Source organism: Mugil cephalus, chromosome 6 (genome assembly GCF_022458985.1).
Source record: "Mugil cephalus isolate CIBA_MC_2020 chromosome 6, CIBA_Mcephalus_1.1, whole genome shotgun sequence".
Lineage (NCBI taxonomy): Eukaryota > Metazoa > Chordata > Actinopteri > Mugiliformes > Mugilidae > Mugil > Mugil cephalus.
In genome coordinates this window covers 25,783,440-25,806,772 of record NC_061775.1, presented here as the reverse complement: position 1 = coordinate 25,806,772, position 23,333 = coordinate 25,783,440, and the positions used below count along the sequence as shown (strand labels likewise).

Here is a 23,333-nt window from a genome sequence, read left to right as displayed (position 1 = left end):
CTGGTATTTCACTAATAATCCAAACGATAACGCCTCATTTAACCATTCAGAACCAGGGCCGCCACAAGTGGACTACTAGAACTAAACTAGGCAATTGCATCGGGCCCAGAGCTGGAGTCCAGAGTAAAATTGGCTGTTTTTGACTACTTTTGGTTTTACCTTAATATTTCATCTTAAAAACAGTTTCCATTGGTTCTTGTTTGGTTTCATTCTTTTCAGCACAACCTCATCTGTGTCATTTTACAATTATTATTATTATTATTTTTAATTTTGACAAACGTCATTAACACACAGGACCTAAAACTAAACTAAAACCATAAAATCAGAGCAGAAAACAGTTAATATTTTCACTGTGAAAACCACAAACATGTCTAACGAGCCGTTTTTTTTGCGAAAGTGTAAATTTCGAAATCTTATGCACAAATTTAGCAAACAAAGCTATTTAAAACCATTTCCATTACAACACAGTTTTTGTATTTACAACCATTTACAAAACTATCAGGTGTAACAATAAGTAATAATATCTAAAAGTCCCAAATCTCTGTCTTAAATACAGCATCACTCCCACAACTTTTCCTTCTTACTTAGCAACCATTGACACAACATGGGATGATGGGATGCAGTTTTCCACCAATAGGAAAGGGGGGAGTCACGAGGGAGGATGGGGGGAGGGGGATCGTCTTTTTTGTTTGCTTTCGAGCATTATTTCAAGATGGCTCGCGATCTCCGCTTGTTAGCGATTTGCTTTTCGCCGTTTCTCCCGTGCACCAGACGCACACCAACATGGCAGCAATATTAAGAAAAAGTGAGCGGTAAATTATTTCTAATGAGTCTAGTTTTTACACAATTTAAAAACTGGTATATAGTTCGAAGTTAACACTTTCCACAAAAGTTGAAATGGAGATTCAGTGACGCTGCATCTTGCAGCTACGTCGTCTTAAATTGGTCGTGTGATTTGGACGCTCTGGTGACTCCAGAGGGTGAAGTGAACCTACTTCTCAGGACAAAACAAACAAGAGGAGGATGGGGGTAAAAAATGAGACAGTGGTAAGTACATTAAAAGTAGTTGTTGCCACTTTGTCCCAGTCCCACCAAGCATCATAGAAGTTTAGTGTTGCACATATAACAACACTGTATGAAGGTCTTTAGACATGAAGGACATGGTGGTTGCATCAGCTCAAGCCAAGGCTGGCAGGCAGCAGTTTTAAAAGGAAAATGTAATGGACTACGGTTTTGTAGGACTCAGGTGGGGGCAGGCTCTTGCCTGGGGCCTCCAGAGTGTCTTGAACCAGCCCTGTTCAGAGCAGACGGTCCTGGAAGGAGTCTGGTGGTCATAAAGTTGATCATTTTATTCATGTAAACGATTAAGTTGGAACCATTAGTAAAACTTCATTAAATACACCAACAAACTTTTGGTAACCGTCTGACTTTGCCAAGGGGAGCTTCACTGGGAGGAGGCCAGAATAAACCCCCCGTCCTTTCATTCACGCCTTAAGTCTTTGCTCGGTATTCGTCCCCGTCTGCCAAGGTCATTACTAGTGTGTACCGAACACAAACATTCGACTGATCTCGGGGATCGATAGCGTCACGCCGTATCGATCCCACCCAGACAATGAGGCCAAATATTTCTGGTAAATGGAGCGTTAATGAACGGATGGGTGGATGCTGCAATGTGAGAGCTTGTGAAGGACACTAGAAAGGAAAGAGATCTTCATTTGATGCACCACAAAAAAAAAAAATGTAATGTTCTGAAGATCTGCTGGTGAAAGGTGAAAGCTGCAGTTTGGAGAAGAGCCTACTTGTGTCTGTCTGGCTCACTGACACACAGATGTGGCTTATCATCGCTATTTATTACCACTTCTCTGCTGGAACGGCCCCGAGCCAGCCCCGAAACTCTTGGCTCTCAGTGCTATGGTATATACTCTCTCTAAACCGAGGCAAATTTGGCCTCCTCTCAAAGGATGACTATCACTCTGCAGTCAGACGCCAGTATTCTCTGCGGAGCTCATTTTATCCCCGCGTAGCAGAGAAAGGCAGGACACCAGGCATATAACACGAGTCAAATCCAAAACGAAAGACCTGATTGATGAAGTATTAAGAGGATATATTTTTTTTTTTGGGCAATTTGATACAGAAGCAAGCAGGAAAATGAAAGGTTACCTGGGATCTCCCCGCCCCTTCCACAAATGCCCCATGAATATTCTGACCTATGTCAACTGACTGATGAGATTTTAATCCACAGACACAGGTAACACTGATTATGTGATTATATGTTTTAACAATTGCTCGTCTGGGGCTTTTGATTGTGGTGTCTTGCTCTATTTATTCTATATACGTGACCACAATGCCGAGAAATGTCATGTTTGATAAAAAAAAAAGAAGAGAGTAGATGATAAAAATACGTTTCTGTTTTGAATGCTTTCACCAAATGTTTATTTTATGAGATTACTTGCAGGTAATAACAATGTTATTAAGGTTTTAGTGCTTCGTTTCTGTTGGAAACCACAGAACCTCCAAACTCCAACCAAAAACTTTAAGTCACTGTGACTCAGAGTCTAATGATGTAAAGCACTGGGCAAACATTTTAGAGGCGTCTGATTCACCCAAATCCTTTCTACAGCCTGATACTGAGTCCAAACAAACAGAATCATAAAGAACTATTTATAACAGCAAGAAGAACAATGACCTCCAACAGAGCCTTAAATCGTTAGTATTTCAGCCTTAGGTGCCGCCGATATGAAGCAACAGGTTGACGTTGGACACTTGTCGCCACGTGTTCGGCAACAAGCACGACATGAGAGTTGAGCTGGTTGCAGACAACAAATTATAAGCATTTGCTTCTGCTTGAGTGAAACTCCAACAGAGAGACACAACCAGTGCTTTTACATGCACAGCTTAATCCAGCTATGCTTGAAATTCGACTTTCTGAATGCAACAGAGAAAATCAAATAACTGGCGGGAACATGTGCTCCTCCTCCACACTAGGTGGCGATATGTGTCTTGTCATTGGGTTAATACGGGCCCCTTTGTCTTTGACCTATTACGTCGTATAACAAACATTGCAACCAACAACCAGATGGATAATAGTCCAGCTTTTTCTTAAAATCTCGTACGTAATGTTGTGCTTGTACTCATGGTGCAGATAAGATGGCGCTATCCCTCAGACGGTTCTTCCACCTTCTTCTTCTTCTGCGACTGACTTTCTTGGATGTTTTTGTGTCGGGCGACATACGCCAGTGCAGCGGTTGTGGAGCATGTGCACACGCGTTGTCCAGTTAAAGTCGGATTAAGGCGTATACATGCCGGAGAACATCGATTTCCAGTCGTATTATTTTGGTGTCTTAATCGGATAAGTTGTCCAGTTAAAGTCGGATTAAGGCAATAATTATTATTTTTTCTTTTTACGCTCAAGTAAACATGCTGAATACTACCGAGTTGTAGCTTTTGTTGCTCAAGATTAATGAACCATGAAGGCCAGGTAAACCTCCATGTATCCATAGTTCTGATGTCTGTGGTGACACTTCTGCAGCTTTAGAACTTTAGAACTTACAAATCCAACTTAGGTTCTATAAATTCACTGCCTCTGGTTGCCAAGAAGTATTAAACTGAACCTAGAAATTGTCCAAATAAGGTTTCTGATGCTCCAGAGAAGAAACCCAGACTTAGAGGAAAAATTTAAGAAGATTAATAAAGGATGATTTTACAATAAGTCCAGCTGCCTTAGTTTGAGCCTTGTTTTTTGGACGTACTATGATCCGGATGATGGAGAATCTTCACAGATGTAAAGAAAGAGGCAAGGACAAACAAACCTATTGTGGCTTTTCTTTAAACGTCAGTGAAATAAACTTTTCCAAGCCGTGGAAGACGTCAACAGTGTTTGATTCGTTTACTTTCACTGTTAAAAGGGGGTTGATACAAGTCTGCACTCGAGCTTTAAGTTTAATAAATAATAAAAAAATCAGGGTCTAATATAATCACAAAACTTGATGTGTGGATGCTCTACATTGTGAAACCAAGGCTGATGCAGATGTGTCCGATCCATCTCTTTGACACATTTTAAACTCATGGAAGTTTTTCCATTTATCACAGCAGCGTGTGAACACCATCACTTTTCCCTCTGAGTGGTGTGAACCATAAATAAAAGGCAGCAGCGTCACTTCTCCCCACAGATAATGCTATTTCATTACCAACAACCCCCCCCCCAAAAAAAAAAAATATGACAGGACCCTCACTCACTGCTGTTTAACAGGCCGCTCAGATTTACCACCTCCTAACTGGGAATTTCATTTGGGCAAACGGTTAATCTAGTGCCTTGTCCAAATTAGAGGAGGAGGAAGGACGGTCCCTCTGTGATTTAGGCTGATGAAATGTCAGGGATTTTTTTTTTTCTTGCTCACTAAAGAATTAAAATTAGACAAGGAACAGCATTCAGGACAACCAGTACAAGGGTCCTATAGGCCAGGTAGACACCCAAACCAAACCAATACGTAGCTTTAGGGAAATTCAGATTTATAATTTGACTTTGTTGCTCAATAGCTACCAGAAAAATGAACCGTGAGCCTGCACTTTCTGGGATTATTTATACCGGAGCTGTTTTAATAGCTGCCATCTGACTGATTTAACACTCGATTTACGTGGACACTACATTAAATGCTCTGATAAGATGTATGTGTGAACTTTTAAGAAAGAAGTAAAGTGGTTTTGGATGCTGTGGAGCATTTTTAACTTTTAACTTTCTTGACAACACTGAATTCTTCTAATAAGGAGAAGATGTCTTATTTTAACAACTGGTTGTTTTTCCTTCCTCAATGTTTCTGTCCCGACTGGAAACTTTTATTTTTATCCGACGTGGGGTGAACACACTTGGAGAGAATGGATTTATTCCAACCAGAGAGTATGTTCTGGTAGTGAAGGTCAATACACTTGTTTGTTTATTCTTATTAACTTTTCTAGTTTGATATGACATGCAAATTTAATAAATTCCCAAGTCCTCGTTTGAGGACGTTGGGATTTTATCATTTCCAATTCTGGTTTTGCATATTTTGGTTCACATTGATGACTTAAATTATAATATACAGTGAAATAATCCCCGTGTCCACACATTTTTTCTCAAAAACTACTTCCAGATAAAAAACTATGCTTATTTTTTATACTTCTACTAATCCCAAATACCTAAAGATCTTAATCTCACAGAAATTCAGGTGCATTCTAGACAAACGCTTGGATCTCAGGAGGTTATAGAGCCGTCATATCGTTAATATTTGCTCCAGTCTTGACAGAGTTGTGACTCAGAGGAATAAACCTCTGCTCTAATTGCTTGGTTGAGCCGTATGTCACGGCCTCCGCTGCACCTCCTACTGCCGACTGTGTCCAAATGATAAAAACTAATTTCCTGTTGTTTTCAGAACACCTGTCCCTTTCACCTCCTGCACGCACACAGTTCAAAAACCTCCACAATGAAGAATTATTGAAGGAGAAGTTAAGGAGAATGATAATCAGAGTAAATATTAAATCTGAAAATCACCCCTGCGCCCTGTTTGATTTACTCTGGAGGACTAACACTAATACTGTCTAATACTAACAGATAGGATGTTTGTGTGTGTGTTTCCTTTTAATTACAAACACCCTGAAGGCCTCCATCTGGAAACTTATCGCTCATTAAGACCGAAATGAGGATTTTCATCCTTTCTTCAGAGGTTACTGTCTAATTATTGAAACAACAGGATGCAGGTTAAAAACAGACATGCATGAGGAGCACGAAGGGTTTATTTTTAATGTGCAATCCAACATGTCACCCTCCACAGCCTTTTAATAACTGACAACAATAGGTTTTTTGTCAATCTTCCCTGCGCCCTGCAGCAGTAAACAGAGAGTAAAGTAAAATAAAACTGACCCAGAGAGCTCGCGGGGAAGAATCCACTGTAATAATAACGCAATCTACAGCAACTCCAAAGAAAAGGAGAAATTCACCCCGAAAGGAGGAGGCGTGTTAATCCTACAGTGTAATTATAGTTTAGTCTGTGTGTTGGAACGAGAAACGGCTCAAGAGTAAAGCAGTGAAATCCAGTACATCCAAATATGCTGCGTCATCCATCTAATCATCCTTCCAGATTTCACTCTTTTCTGTTTTTCTACGCAGCGTCATCAAACATCTGTGTGACACAGGTTTCATAATTCATCGAACTGGTTAAAAAGAAAAAAAGCTGCAAATCAAACAAACCTTGTTAAAATAAATCACAGAAATACAGATTTTATCAAAGGACTTCTGTGTTAACAGAAATACTGCTGGTCATATGTAGTGTGAGTTTTACTTTACAAATTATGGTCCTCATTTAAAACTAGTCTGGTAAAGACAGGCTAATAATAAACATGAAAAAGTGCTCATAATAAATGATTCTTCACACATGCTGAAAGGTTCTGACGTCACGTTGCTATAACCGGTTTCCATGGATTTTTATCAACATCCTTATTTAGCTTGGGAGTAGTTTACTTATAATGGAGTAAACAGGAAGGGGGCAAACAGCAAAGTTATATATATGTTTTTCCTCTGTGCCAGAGGAGCTGCTGCTGACTTTTTTTTAAACCAGAGAATAAATCTGTTTCCAGACAAACATTTGTTATTTTTAACTAGGCTCCTTCAGAGCTGCTCCCTGGTTTAATCCCTCTATATTTCCCCACATATCTGCCTTTTAATGAAGTGTAATTACTGAGTTCCTCACCTCTATTACAAATTTCTGGCTCCACGATAATGTTTCATCAGTACAAAGTCATTTTTTTTTTTTTTTTTTTTTTTTTTTTCACAGACATCCTCAATCTTCATGAGGAATAATGATGAATTATGATGCGGCCACGATTATCGTTTTCATCTCACGGAACGGGGCTCTCGTCCTCCTCTCGGGGAGCTCTCTGCAGCGAGTCTGCTTTCCACTCCGCCAGGCAGCCGGCGCGAGGCTGTAATTAGCTTGGTTTGGCTTCAGAGTCACCAATCAAACTGCCAAACTATTAGCGCTGCTCTTAGCGGAGGATAACGCACTTCTGTCACCGAGCCCGACCGTGCACACGCCCGAGTTTTTTGACAGGAACAAATTGCACGAGTCTGAATGAGAATATTTCACTAAATTTTTCTAAAGAAAGTTTAAAAGTTAAGTTTTAAAAGAGTAAAGCTCAGTTTAGACTCTCACAACCGGAGCATACGCTGTAGAGAGTGGACCCCTATGGGTCTGTGAAGGTACTGCAAGGGGTTCACATAATCTTTGGCTGATTAGACATTTTTTTTATATATATATATATATTTTTCAGAATTTGCCTCACAAATTTAAATTTCTTTAAATAAACATCAACATGAATCCAACATATCTTAGTAAAGGGATAAATGTAGCTGAGACCTGTCAATCTTTAAGCCTCCTGTGCAGAATAGGCCCCGCCCCTATCACTGCAGAACATACTGAATGCAAAATGATGATAATAATGTATGTTTATAAATAGCACTGGGCTAAGTTTAATATGTTTAATCTCTACATCAGTTTGGGGTCCTTGACCTAGAAAAACATTGAAGACTCCCGGGCTACACCATAGGCTAATGGTGTGCTAATGTTATAATGATAATAGTAAGTAAGAGTAAGACTAGTTTAATTTTCACTATTTCTGAGTATTTATAATTTTTCAAACTTTTAACAGTGATGGATGAACACGGAGACTGAGGAGAAGGTAAACACAGCTCCATGACTGATGAGGTGATTGGGCTACAAAGCATTTTACAGCTCATTTAACATATTTAAAGGAAGTAGACGCTGGGATATTTAAGTGAGGACCTTTTACATGTGGACAAATGTTGGTAATAACATTTATAGATCCGATTTATTTCAACGTAGCACATGCACCCATAGGGTTACACTGTAGAATCTAACCTCAGATGTAGCAAACATGGCGCCATGATTTGAGTTGAGACTCTCTCTAATATAGGATTAATTATCTACATTCTGCCATCTAGTGGAAGAGTATTTAATTGTTCTGTCTGTCGCTTTAAATCGCTGGCATAGATGAAGTCACGGTGGTTTGGAATCACTGGTCTATGGGGACCGACCTTTGGAGTCGGCCTCAAGTGGCCGTTTATGGAACTGCAATTTTTTCCACACACCTCCAGCGGTGACGACATCGTAAGATTAGTTTCTACTTACACAAACAACTTTTTTGCATATTTAAATAATAAAAAATAAAAAAAACACCTATTTCTTGCCTTTAAAGGAAAATTCTAATCTACTGCAGCTGCTGTGAACGATGAGCGGCCTGAAACACGCTCACTTGCACACATAAACACACTAATCTTGAAGCCAGACGCGGTCATTATCAGCGATTGTATTAAATTAGAACGCACACACTCGGCTGAGCTACGATGTGCATGCGTGTCCTGGGCTGAGTAGAGAGGCCCTATCATGTCTGAGGTCTGAAGGCAGGGATGAAAAATACTTAATAATCCTCCTCCCCCTCCAAAGACACACATGTGGAGGAGACGCTCATCAATTTTTCACCTGGTTTCGTGATAACATGAATGATTAAAACCCGTGTGCTCCGCTGAGAGTCGGCCTCAGACTGAACACGGGACGCGATTAATGGAAGAGGTTTCTGACTGAACTCTGACTGACAGGCTGCCTTTCATTGCACCACTTTCTCTCGGGTTTTAGTCATTTTTTTTCCTTTTACCAACGCTGTCAGCATTTGGAGACGCTGGCACGCGTTTCACTTCCTGCTTTAAGGAGGATCTAATGAAACTTTCACCACTTCCTGTTTTAAAAATAGGAAGCTGCAAAAAGAAACCACGGAGAATTATTGGATTTTAAGAAATATGAAAACTAATAGGAGAAGTAAATAAATCCACCGTCTTGTGATAATTCAGAGTTTTGCTGGGAGAGAAAGAGCTTAAATAATGGAAAACTTTGTCTAAAAATGGAATAAATGTTACAATATAAAATAAAATTGACAACAAACTGTCATAATTATCATAATGAAAACAGTGGAGTGGGGTCTTGCAGGCTAAGCTAGTCCCATCTTGTTCCTTTTATTGTGAGGAACATTTCCAAAAATCCATCTGGATTATTATTAACAGCCTGTTTATCTGTATTAACAATGAATCAATCTTCAGATGGTCCATATTTCAGCCACCTGGCTTTTAACCAGAACCAGGAAAACTGATCACATCACTCCAGTTTCAGCAGATTTCCATGTGCGTCCACTAAGTTTTAGATCTTACTGAGAACTTTTAAAGCTCCACTTCACGACCTCGGCTATAGAACTGATCTTTTAGCGCCGTAAAGGCCGGAAACACATCTGTGGAATGATGTGCCAGAGAAAAAATCATGTCAGCTCACTAAAAAAACACTTTTATCGGAACCGTTTCCTGGTGTTAACTGATATGTAATGACGTTTTTAACTGTGTGCATTATTGTATTGGTAAATTATATGATTTATATGATTTATATGTCTTTGCTAAGATGCTGATTTGAAATCGATTATGACAAATATGCAGAATTTGAAGATAATCCTAAAATTCTATCCCCATGATGGTGTTGGTTCAGAATCCAAACGTGTTTTTGCTGTATTTTTCTGTGTAAACATCCAAACCCAAAAAAAAACACTGTTAACTCTTCTTGTTTGGTAGAAAACGCAAAACCAATCAATAATTAATTAAAGAAAATTCAACAGAAATGTTAATGGATCTGATAAAACGAAGAAATTAAAGGGGTGTATCTGGGTAATTCTGTGAATTATTCTTTTAATTAGTTTGTTTTTTATGAGCCTCTTCCTCTGTGCGTTATCTTAAATCTCTGACTGTAGCTGTTCTCAGTGGAGCATCAGTATAAACGCTCTTCTTAAACACGTCCTGTCGCATAAACAAAGCATTAAAACATCAGTCAGCATCTATCATGTTGTGTCCGGCTGAACCTCCCATTCTGACCCTCTTGTCTCGCGGGGCGGGGTGTGACAGAAACCACATTAATAAAACCGACCCGTTTTCACCTTCTCCTCGTCCTCTGTTGCCTTTTTATTTATATATATATATATTTCCTCATCCACGCTCATGTTTTTATTCCCCTCTGGGACGGTGCTAGTGGCCCAGGCTGCATGCAGACTTTAGGCCACACGGTACAAAGACTGTCAAGTGAAACTAATACTAATGTAACTCTGAAACGAGCCTCTGACTGTGCAAAGCTGAAATCCTCCATCAGGACTAATACAAATGAAGCTCAGCAACAATATAATCCGAAATAATCCTGGTTACATTTCTGGAAACTTCAAATTAGGTCAGTTAACCGACTTTCACTGTTTCATTTGTGGAATATTTGCAGAAAAAGATATTTTTTTTTACTAATAATAACTTTATGGTGACAGCAGAACTTTAATCTCTTAGGATAATTACACCGATCAGCCACAAGGTTTTTAAATCGCTTAAGACACACCTGTTCTCCCTTCTCATTGGCTTTTAATTGAGTTTAATAGATAAACTATTATAGTTTTAGAAATGGTAAATACATTTTAAAATAGAATTATTGTTGTGGGTTTTGTTATTCATGGGTTTGTTAAATCTGGGATGTTCGTTTTTTACCTACTATATGTGTTCTATATTAAACTCAGCCTAGTGCTGTTTATAAATATACATTATTATTATCATTTTGAATTCAGTATTAAGCTATCCCTTATCCCTTATCCCTTTACTAAAATATGTTGGATTCAGGTTAATGTTTATTTAGAGAAAATTGAATTTATTGAAGAAAATTTAAAACATATATATAAAAAATCTAATCAACCAACGATTTTGCATATATGTACAATACTTGTTTATATTTTGATATATTTGTGTTTATATTTATAAGTGCATGTGTTTTTATTTGTCATGGACCCCAGGAAGAGTAGCGGTCGCTTATGGCAACAGCTAATCGGGACCTTAATTTACACATAAACGCTCATTTGTTCCCAAATCAAATTCTCCCTCCTTGGTTTATGTTGGTGAAGTGTACATCTGGCAAATGTTTCAATTGTAATGTATTTTGTTCTATTTCATTGCATTGTGTTAATTTTTTTATTGTATTTATTGTAATTGCGACATTGTATTGGGTCAATTTCTTTTCACCATCTGTGCATCTTTGTTAATCTGTACAGCACCTTGGTCAACCCTGAGAGTTTTAAATGTTTATAATCTATAAATAAACTTTGAGTTGAGTTGAGCTGATAGCAGCAGTCACCCCCAGCAGAATACAGCCACAGACAGCTCAAAAAGGACAACAGTGGTCATAATGTTATGGCTGATCGATACAGTACATGTCAGGTATGTGGAACCGCTCAACCTCTGTTGGTTCTAAATAAGGAATCAGTGTTTAACTTAATTTCTAAAATAAATAACGCCAAACAGCATGTGCCATAAATACGTATCATTTGCGTTTTTGTGTATTTTCCTACGGTTTTGAGGCAGTTTCCGTACTCGCAATATAAATGTCAGTCCTGTTGACGTTTCTTCCAGATTCACTGCATCGGAAAGTCTCTTAAAACGGAGCACGAGGAACACAGAGATAATAAAAGACGCTGAGATACTACATCAGCATGTGGTCATAACAAAAAAAAAAAAAAAAAAAAAAAAAAAAAAACAGGATTGCGAAGCAGCTGCAGCACAAACTACGTCTTGATTAAAGGGAGCACATGCAACGTCTCTTTTACTTACTACACGGCTACAGCAACATGTTTACCATCAGAAACCAAAGCCACATGGAATGAGTTCACTCCACTTACTGGCACGTGATCAGAAACATTCTGGGAAACGAGAAGAAGAAGGAGAAGAAGATCTTTAAAAGATCTGCTGAAGGACATTAAACGTGGGAAATGAAATGCCACACATGGCGAAAAAAAAAGACGCTCCGGAGACCAAGAGGTCCAACGCGTTAAGCGAAAAGAGGCTGCGGGTTGTGGCCCAGACATGTTTGGGTGAGCGTCCGTGTCCTCCGCATCAAAGTCATCAGATCAATAATTCATTCAGCCATTTGCCACATCGCGGTCGGTCTGTCCGTCTGACCCGAGTGTCTGAGACAAAAAAACTGAAAGTGCAGCCGCGAGGGAAACGAGGCGGCCAGAAGATAATGTGTCTGTTGTTCCGGACGTTCGGTTCCTCTTTGCCTTTTTATCTGATTCAGGTTTTGTAGGGATGGAGGAAGGAAGGATCTTATGATTAGAAATAGAAGGAGCAACAGTGAAGTTTATATATTATAAGGGCCCAGGTCCTGCTACCAGTCAGTTCCTATTCATTCCAGAGATGCTGAGAAAGGTTAGGGTTCAAATCGAAGTTCTCACACAACAGTCATTTCTCTGCAGACCACATTTTGTGCACAGGGTCAAACAAATCATTACCTACTGTGGCATTGACGTAGCCTAGCATACCCAATAATCTCAGACTGAAGAAGATACTTGGACGAATGGAGAAACATCCTCAAGAAACAATACAAGTGTTGTTTTATATGTGAAGCACCTTGTGTTGCAATTCATTTGTATGAAAGCTGCTATATAAATAAAGTTTGAAGTCCAGTTGCTCAAATAACTGTTTCTCAATCCCAAAGACTCCATTGGGGCCTGTGTATGTTTTGGTCATTGGAAATTGAAATTCAAGGCATTTTTCATCAGAAACAAAAAAGCACCCGTTTTTTTTGTTTGGTTGTTTGTTTTTTTCATATTGTACGACCGGACGTTGTTGTTTTCAAAGTAAGAGCATGTATGAGGACGGTGTCTCAGTGAAGACGACATGACTGCAGAAAAACTAAGCTGCATATTTCAGGTAAAAACTAAAAATAAGTGCATATAGTATAGCTACTAGCTAACATTACTCTGAAAAACACAAAAACACAGCACTGTCCTCATACATGCTCTTACTTTGAAAACGGCAACTTTCAGTTGCAAAATATAAAAAAAATGGGTGCTTCTTTGTTTCTGCCTTTTAACGATTTAAATGTTTATTTTTAGAAAATGAAAACTTGACGGTTTTTAAACTTTTGTTCATCCAGTCTCGACCCCGATAAAGAAAAATGCCGTGAAGTTTTTTAATTTTAAAAGGAAATGCCTTTGTTGCTAATAATTCACTTAACTTCTCTGCACTTTCACTTCATATACATTCATGTATTCCATGAATACATGTTTTAATTATTACACATGATGAGGCATTACAATCACTTGTGTCGAGATCCGAGGCAAATCACATTTAGAAGCCCAGTCAAACTGAAAACCAACCAGCAGGCTAGCAGCCAGCTACCAGCTAGCAACCAACAAGAAGACACCAGCTAACTAGCCTAGCCAACGTGACTTTCAACCACCGAGGGATTAGCTTAGACCTTTTTACTGCTATTCAACAAAACACACAATTGTGACACGGACCCAGGTTTGGTATTTTCCATTGACGTGTTTATTCTTATTCTAATTACTAACTTATTCTTACATATTCTTGTTGCCTACATTGCTCTTTAATCTGAACACTTTGAGTAGGAGCTGCTGTAACGAAAAGTATCTTTAACAACAGATGCGATATCTGACTCTGAACAGCTCGCCGCCTCTTCCACTGCATTCACTGTAAACAACTTCAACCCAACGCCGCTCCGTCCATCATGGCATAAAGCAAACGGTTTGATTTGCAGGGCAGATCTTTTGTCGGAGCAGAATCAGTTCCTAGCGGAGCAGCTTGAGACGGTGTTGGCAGATTTCTCCCAGTTTCTCGTCCAACAAAATTTTGGCTGGTTTAGGATATTTCTCATTACTTTAGCCTGAGCCCACTGAATGCACAATGCTTGAGCCTCTGAGGCCGTATCAGTGGACGACAGACGTCACCAAATGGCTTCAAATGTAGCGAGATATGAGTGATTGTGGAGGTTGGCAGCTGCAGTTTGTTGCTGGAGGTTTTTCTATTCTCAGGCTGTATTGTTCTTTGTTATATTGGATATTGGATTTAGTGAAGAATGGTAGCAGCCCATGCACTTCATCTACAGCTGGGGTGCAGCGATACGTCGATCGTGGTCGAGCGGTAGAAGATAGTGCAGGTAGATCGTGTACCATTGAAAAAATGTTTCAGGTCAAATATTCCTCTTTTTATTATTATTATTATTATTTTTTACTTTTTACTGCATCACACTGTCATTGTAAGGTCAAGTAGCTTGCAGACATGTACATAATTTGTGCAGTTTTTGAGTCGACCAGACCACTGAATTTAAAAGGCCTGTGAATTTATGAATAATCTGTTTGTATGTGCATGATAATCGGCTCTATTCATTCCTCTCTTTTGTAGTATAGAAATTGAATGTGTGATTGTTTTGCACATGTGTCCCCAGATCTGCACACACTAAGTGATGCATGGGTCTATGAAAGAGCGGTACAATAGATAATGACTTCCAGTTGACAACGTATTTTGTTTTGTTCAATATTGCAATGGATTTTGATATTTTGTTCTTTGTATGATTCACATGTGATTTCCAGCTTAATTTGTCGTCTATAATAACTCTGTCATAAACTCTTTCTATTCCAGTGTCATCTATCTTGGTTAGAGTTTGATTTGGGGCTTTAAGATATCCAAATATTATATATTTAATTTTGTTTAAATTTAATGACAATTTATTAATATTAAACCGTTGTTTCAAGGTTTCAGTTTCTTTTTATACGGTTTCCAGAAGGTGCCTCAGATTTTACCCGGAGCAAAGTAAATACGTATCATTAGCAAATAGAACAAAATGCAGCAGTTTGGACGTATTGCAGATGAATTAATATAGAGAATAAATACCTCTGGGCCCAGGACCGAACCTTGCAGGACCCCACATGTCACGCTTAGCAAATCAGACCTTTCTTCATTTAATTGTACATATTGGTATCAATTTTCTAGGTTGTTACTGATAAACGAATATGCCTCTGATCCCATATGTCCAGTTTCCTTTTAAACCTCCAAAAAAACAGTTCCTGGGAACAATAGGGTGACTCCAGACCAACTTTTTGCCACAACACATACGTACATGTGGAATTCAAGTCTAAACCACTAAAAAAAAACAGCAGAATGAAAGAACAAAGACGTATGTGGACAGGTGTATATGGTTCTTCACAGCACTGACACAACTAATCTAAAGAATGAAAGGCCCTCACAAGAGAAACAAACCAACTATTTGACGATCTGAATTTGTTCTTAACTAGACACAGTGAGGAATTCAATGTGCCTAAGAGCGTCTTATTTTCAATCCTAACATGACACATCAAACACTAAAAAAAGTTTTGATTTTTCTGAGTACGAGCTCCAAAATGATCAAAGCCACCTCTTGTCTTTCCTGCTCCTCAGCGGGGAGCTCGTTTCTCTTTGAGGTTGTCAACTTTCACCTCCGTCTTGAATTCAGCATGTGTGTTACGTTTGGCAGCTCGCTTTAGTGGGCGCATATGTGAAGAAGAAGAAGAAGAAGAAGAAGAAGAAGAAGAAGAAGCAGAAAGGAGGAAGAGGAAGGGAAGAGCTGATGTGCGGACAGATGTGGCAGGGACGAGGCCTTTCAGCGGCGCTGCGATTCAAAAATCAGTTTGCTGTTATAGCCCTTTACATCTGGAGCTGCACATGGTCCAGATTATGTACCATAGTCAAGCTGCGGCTCAGCGTGGCCTCCAGGGCCGCATGGTGGGAACTTCAAAGGCGTCTGCCACCGCATCCAGATGTGGACGAGCACAAGAAACCGAGTCAGAACACGGGCTTTAGCTTCAGAATGTGCAAACATACATGTGTGAAATGCAAGAAAATCTCCACCGTACAAAGAAATGAGACTGTACAAAAGGTTAGAGAGGGAAAGGTCGCCGCTTCAAATCCAATGACCCGGTGGGAACAAGCCGTCATAAGTGAAAGGACACAAATATTAAGAGCTCGAAATGCTGCATGGACAAGTACAAAGAAAGACACCCGCTATAATTCGGTGTGACGGTCAAGGCAGATGAGTTCAGTCAGTGTGAATTCTTCCCGCTCGGCTTTTATCATCAACGTTGAGGTCGGAGGATTAATTGCTCGGCCTTTAACATTCGTTAACCCCCCCATCTCCACACCTGCGCACTCTGCTGCTGGCCCAGACGTGGTCATTCATTTCAGAGCTCTGATGGTCTGTTGCGTTTGTTTAGAAGTGACCCACTAGCTCCTCATGTCTCATCACTCTACAGTACAGAAAACAGGGAGGAACTTCATTCAGACTCTAACTGCTTGTCCCCTAATTCTACTACAAACAGTATGACCACCTCCCTAAAATTGTTTAGGTCTATTTTGTGTCTCCAAAACGGTTGTGAATGGACACGGTGTCGTCTGGCAGCAGATACTTGATCAGTTTGGAGTGAATCTGGAGGTCAGGTCAACACCTTGTGATGCTCTTCATGTTTTTTTATTGAGCTGTTCTTAAACTATTTTTGTGTCTGTGTCTTTTATGTTTGTGGCTGTCGCACATCTGCCTCACACTCTGGGCACTTTGGCTGAAATGTGTATATCGACTGTACATTTTTTATAATTCTATACTACCTCATTCTTATTCTTATTTTATTTTAAAATTATTTTTATTCTTATGTCTTTTTAATATATGTTCTCTCTTATCTTGGGACTCTGGGACAAAACAATTTCCCTGTGGGGATCAATAAAGTGATCTTGAATCTTGAATCTTGTGTCAGGCCGCTGCCATCATTGAGTGTCATTGCTATGGGGTGGGGTGGGGGGGTCTGGTCTGGTCTAGGTGGGTGCTACATGTCTAAGTAACATCATGAACATCGTGAATGAATCCCAGGTCCAAAATCGTGCAGAATTGTCAGATGATCAGTGTTATTTACTTCTCCTGTCAGTGGTCATAATGTTGTGGCTGATCGGTGTACTTCATTAATAAACTGGAGAATGTTGAATGGATTACACAGCGATTTTAAATATATTTCTTCACAGCAGACCTATTTGATGAGGCTGTAGGTAAATATAAGGAGGTCATTCCTAGATCTTGTACTATGCATCATCTTTCTTCTGTGAAGCGTCTTAATACAAAGTGTATTGTTACTGACGCTACATAAATAAAATTTACTTGAATACATCTCGCATTTACATGCACATTATACTTTTTATGTCGTGTTTTTTTTTACCGACATATTTTTTTACATTTACATTTTTGGTTTTATTTTGAAGGATAGATTTGCACTTGAAAGTTCTTCATTTGTGATTTCTGGCACCAACGAACACACCGGCAGCGAGAGTTTGGAAGCAGGCTGCAGGATCTGCTCCAATTCAGTCACATAAATGAGGTCAGCTCTTCTGGGTAAAATAAATAACTAAATAAATAAATATATAAAAAATAAAAACCTGCAGCCTTGATGATAACTTGAAGCAGGTTTGGTGAATATATCTCACTCGCTATCGTCTCTCGTGAGGAGCTGCCAGACCCGTTTCTGCAGCCAACATTTCCGCTCGCCTTCAGTCTAGTCTGGAGCAGCGAAGCGGATAATCAGCTGGATTAAGGTCAGGAGACTGAGTCGAGAATATTCTACTATTTGGCACAGTTTTTTTTTTTTTTTTGGACGCATACGTTCTCAGATTAAAATTAAAACCAGCCCTTTAACTTCACTGAAAAAGTTCAGGGTTTGAGTTAAAAGACGACACGTTGCAGCTCCAGAGTCGGTGTGCGGGAGTGTGTTTGACCTCGGTCGGCTGAGTCTGAGACGTTTACCCGTGCACTTGTAGTCTCTGCAGGTGACACACCGAGCCGTGTAGCAGTGCATCGATTCACGCTGCTCTCTCGACATCCCGACGGTTAACCCCAGTTTCAAACGACACATTCACGCGACGGGGAAATCGATGCGAGTCACCGAAAGCCTGCTTTGCTCGGTCGGGCTGTCTGGCAACGCGGAACATGGGAGGGCAGCGACAAGCTCCAGCTTTTAATTAATGTAGAGAGGAGCTACAGCGTGTGTGAGAGAGACAAACTGAAGATAAAGATTTAAAAACCAGACTCTGGTATTTTACACCGGAACGCAGGGGTCTTCAAAGTTTGTCAGGCCAAGGACCCAAACAGATTAAAAAGGGACCCCACACCTATTATATGTGTTGTATATTAAACTCAACCTAGTGCTATTTATAAATATACATTATTATTGTCATTTTGCACAGGTTCAAATATTCATTTGTTTTTACTTCAAACGTGCAACAGTAGGGGTGACCGTGCAACTGCCGAATAAATCAAACAAAGTGATGCATTTTGAGCTCATGGGAGTGAGCTGCACCATTAGCTTCTGCTAATATTGCAGTGTGCTTCTGGATTTTACATGGGAACTGAAAAGGAACCTGATGGAGTCGGTGTGTAATATGCAACATTCTGCCTCCATTTATCCCTTTACTAAAATATGTTGGATTCACATGAATGTGTATTTCAAGAACTTTAAATTTGTGGGGCAAAATTTGAAAAATATATATATAAAAAAAGTCTAATCAACCAAATATTTTATGTCCCTCCTGCAGTACCCCCACCTATGAAGACCTATGCCATAGCGTCTGCAGATACGAGAAAATTCTTTTTCATTTGGAAGATGAGTTAAGGTAAAATTTTAAGCGTCTGTGAGTTTCACAATCAGGGCAAACTGGGCGGAGAGACGGGACTGATATTGGTCCATAATCAACAACAATGATGGAACCTCTACAGACACTGCAACGATGACACGTTGGGAGTCTCTATAATGGGGTCCCCTACTAGCAAAATTAAGCGAACCTACCTCTCAGGACAAACAAAAAAAAAAAAAGGAGGATGGAAATAAAAAACAAGATAATGGTAAGTATGAATGTGTGTTACATTAAAAGCAGTTATTGCCACATGTCACTTTGTCCCAGTCCCACCAAGCATCATAAAAGCTGATTGTTCAATGCACAACAACAGCTCAAGCCGAGGCTCCAAGGTGCCTCTTGCCCGGGGCCCCCAAGTGTCTTGGAACAGCCCTGTGCACAGCATGCATCGTAACTCTAGGTTGATCAGAAACAGGTGCACAGAGCACAAGCTAAAACAAATATAAATTACCTTTAAAGTACGATTTATTTATACTATCCATCCATTTATCTCACAGTGTGGGAAGAAATCTCTAAGAATATGTTTCAGCTGTTCAGAAAGACCCATGAAATAAAGAAGAGGCTACTGTAAAAGTCGGCCGGACGTGGTGGTGGTGTGGTGCAGACACGCTCCTTCCTTTCATTTGCAGAATTCAACTGTATCTCATAAATTCATTAGCCTCTCGGTCAATAACTAGTTTACAAAGTGGCCTCCGCGGTGCTTCTCATCTCACTAGAAACATTTTCTAAAAAAGCCGCTTCCCTCCAGCAGTAATTACTGACCTCTCTATCAGGGTGAAAGGCCGAGGGGCTGCACTTAGCTCTTTTTTTTTTTAACGTGAATGGCTAATATAATATATAAAACACCAGCAAGAGCCTGGTTAGAGAATCACAGCCCGTCTGACATTTTTGAAAGGTCGAAGGGAAAGCGGGGTTCAAGCGATGACAGAAGAACATGGTGAGTTAATGTGACCCAGAGGCTGAAGAGTCAGAGCTGAACACATAGCGGAGGGTTGAGGATGTAGACTTCAAAATTATATCTTTGGAAACCTGTCGCAAAATGTTGAAAGTTGATCTGGAGTCAGTGAGTTGAGAACTGATGATGCTCATCATTTATATCATTTCAGGGCCATCGAGTTGAATGCATTTTAATTGGTTGGAGGACCATCCAGTTGAGGTTGCAGTTTTTTTTTCTTTGTATCAGTTGAAACAAGCTGAACTGAGTCTAATTATTAAGTGATTTGTTGTTACCTAACTAGTCTAGTTTCATTTGTCAGTCCAAAAAACCAAAGTATTTGATTTAAGTACTTTAATTTACACTACAAAACAAATTCAAATTCAAATTCAGAATCCGTGTTCAAACTGAATTTTCTGCCTTTCTGCTTAAAATAAATAAATAAATAAATAACAAAGGAGCCTCTGAGGACAATTTAACAGTGTGAGTCATAGTTTGTGTTTCATGCTTCAGGAAAAAAAAACAATTATTAGCCCGTCTTTGTCAGAATACAAATGGCGGTGAGCGTTTGAGGACTCGTTGTCTATATTTGTTGATGAGGACACTGAATGAAAGACTCCAGCTCCCTCTTTTATTCTTGCAAGGACATAAACTCGGTTTACATCATACTCGTGTGCAGATGTTATTATGTAACTACGTAACTGAAACGCTCTGTACTTTCTGTGCCACTGCGTTGAGTTTTCCCTCTTTAATCAGAAATCAGATTAATGCATGAAAGAGAGAAGACGTCAGAGTAGACGGCGTGTAGGAGGCAGAAGGAGGGAAGAACTTTCTGTGCTCGGCCGACCTCTCAGAGACGTGGGTTAGGAAATGCATTTTGCACAGCGTCGCTTGGTCTCCAGACACGTCCTCTCCAAAACACGATTTGAGCCTGATGCTCAAGTAATCTTTTTTAGATAATGTGATACCCTCTGTGATTAAAAGCAAATTTTCAATAAAGAAATAAAAAAAACGAATAAAACACCAGATGAGAGTCACCTTTTTAACGGACCAGCGTCTGATGATTTATTGCAACAGGTCTGATTATCTCTTCGCTCGATTCCCAGGGGCTGTTTCATTGGAGTTAAATGACTGAATTGTCTGACGTTGATTGCATCTGATGTGATTTTCAATGTTTTTAATCAAAATGAAGAAAGAAAGGGGAAAGAAACGAGAGACGGGGAAGAGAAGGGATGGGCACCGAGAACTGATTCTTTAAAAGAACCGGTTCCAATTGGTTCAATTCATCGATATCATTAACCTTCATGCTATATAGATGCTTTTACTATGATGAATCTTTACATCCCGGGTGGCAGAGTGAGAAGGCCCGGATTCCAGTCCAGCTCGGGTCTTTCTGGGTGGAGTTTGCATGTTCTCCAGGTACTCTGGTTCTCCCACCTCCAAAGACATGCTCATTTGGCTATACTGGGTACAAATGGTTGTTTGTATCCGTGTTAGCCCTGCGATAGACTGGCGACCTGTCCAGGTTACCCCGCCTCCTTCCCAATGAAAGATAGGCCCCAGCAACCCCCGCGACCAGAGTAGTAGAACATGAGACGAGATGAGATCTTTACATCCCAGTCCAGAAGGTGGCGGTAATGAACCTAAATGTCGTTTGCCAACCGCCATAAAACAAAAGAAGAAGAATCATCTTTACGTCAAGGCATGTCATTCACGTCACGAGACTGAAACGGTTCAAAGTGTGGCTTCACTTCTCCAGCGCACCATAATTTCACGCAAGGGCGGCAACACCACCAACATGTTGAAGCATCAGTCGACGACGTACAGCATTAAATACAGAGAAAGTCATGTGTTCAACGATCTCTGGTCAACAAGTCTCAGCAGAGCAGTGCTTGTGAGATTCCAGTAAGCAATGGTTTACTTACACAAGTTCTTATCTCTTGATAAAAAACTCAATAAAATTCCTGTTGTTTAAACCATGAACACCTTTTTCTAAACCAAAAACTCAAAGGAGGAATCAAAAAGCAGAAACAATAATGGCGTCGGCACCAATAACCTTATCGATGCCCATCCCTATGGAAGAGGGAGATGGATGGAGCATCCTTCACACTGAAGGAAAAATAAAATAAAGAAACAGAAAGATGTTGTCGATTAGGGTTCGAGGACTTTTGTTGTATGAAATGTAATTTCTGGCAAAACTGAAATTAGCTTCCGTAGCCAACGGTGGCGTATAAGCTGTCCACTCCCAACCCTGATTCCTTCTGTTCCAGTTCGGCAGGGGATTTCTGCTGCATGTCAATCTCCATCTGTCCCACCTAAATCCTTGTCATCTCTGTAAAGTGTTTGCCAGCAGGTTTTGTTACCGACTCTGATCCGTTGGCGTTTCATCATCTTTGCAAAGGGAAAAATACACTGTCTGAGGTGAGCGTGAGACGTCGAGGGTATTTCAAGGTACATTTCAAGCCAGTTCTGACTCTTCACGGATCTTTTCTTATTGGATTTCTTTTCTTTCTTTTTTTTTTTTTTTTTTTTTTTTAGACGTTACAATTTCTCACACCATATTTGGATCACACCTGACATTTACAACCGTGGAGACTTCAATTTAGGAACTAAAATGTTGATCCACTGGATGTAGCCTGCCTCAGTCTGAACAGATTCATGTTACCAAGAGTCATGTGGCACCAATTTCCAAACAAACTTCAGAGAAATAACATCTCAGATACTACCAGATGACTTTGGTTTGATCCTATCAGACTAAAGCGCCCTTTTAAATCTCTGCAGCATCTATTTTCCCCCCCAAACACTGGACAGCATGTATCAATTAAACGGGATCGCCGCTCCGATAATCTGTACGTAAAAATGAAAACTCTACGGCGTTCCTCTTGAAACAAAATGAACACTTTAATACTGCAGTGTGCCTGGAGGCCGTACACAGAGATGGCTTTAAACAAAACGAGACCCCCCTTTTGGCTGCCATCCATTCTGGCACGAGGGGAAGAGTTTTTGTTCACGGGATGAATTAAAAAAGAAAAAAAAAGAAAAAGAAGAAACAAACAGCGTTCCTCGAGGTCCGGCTAATCCCAGCTTTACATAAATTAAAAAAAAAAAAGTGGGAAAATGTGTGGACAAGTGAAAGGAGTGCAAACATGCTCTGACTACCAAGACAACAAGGGAGGACGGAGGCAGGAGTCAAGGACGGAGCAGGTCGACGGTTCTGCTGTATGACGTAGAAAACAAGGTTTGTCCAGATATTTGTCTAAAAATAGTCTCTGATTGATTATGAACAGAGCCAGGAAGGGGTGGGTGGGGGGTGTCCCTTTCTAAAACATAGAGACGGTAACAAAGTTCCTCCACAGACAAGGCCTCAGAGTTCATCTCTCACGATATGAAGAGTCACTTTTCAGTCCAGCAAAACGTCCCAAACCCTGTCGACAGTTACCCTGAAAACCCCCTGAACTAACCCAGAGGAGATACTCCATATGTACATTTGTAAACCCAAGCAGTTTGTCAAGCTTTTGGTTCGATTTCACATTCCACATCCTGATGTGACAGATATCCAGGCCTTACCACGACTTTAAACTTGGGAAGGGGGGAGGCTTTAAGCTCCTGAATCCCATCAGGGAATACGCAAGTGTGCGTACGGAAAGATGGAAAAAGGAAGGAAACAAGAGCGACAGAGTAAGAATTTATGCATGAGCGTGCATATAAATTAGATTCTCTTGTTATTTGAGGCGTGAGCGACGGACAATAATAATCTTAAGGTGCATTCAGAATGAATGTGAAGCCACTTTAACA

General features: G+C 40.0%; 1 protein-coding gene across 2 annotated transcripts in view; it reads right to left on the bottom strand.

Moving 5' to 3' along the window:
* The window catches only part of LOC125009051 (carboxyl-terminal PDZ ligand of neuronal nitric oxide synthase protein-like), a 205,493-nt gene that overhangs the window by 9,493 nt on the left and 172,667 nt on the right, over positions 1 to 23,333 (bottom strand). The gene's annotated exons all lie outside the window — the stretch shown is intronic.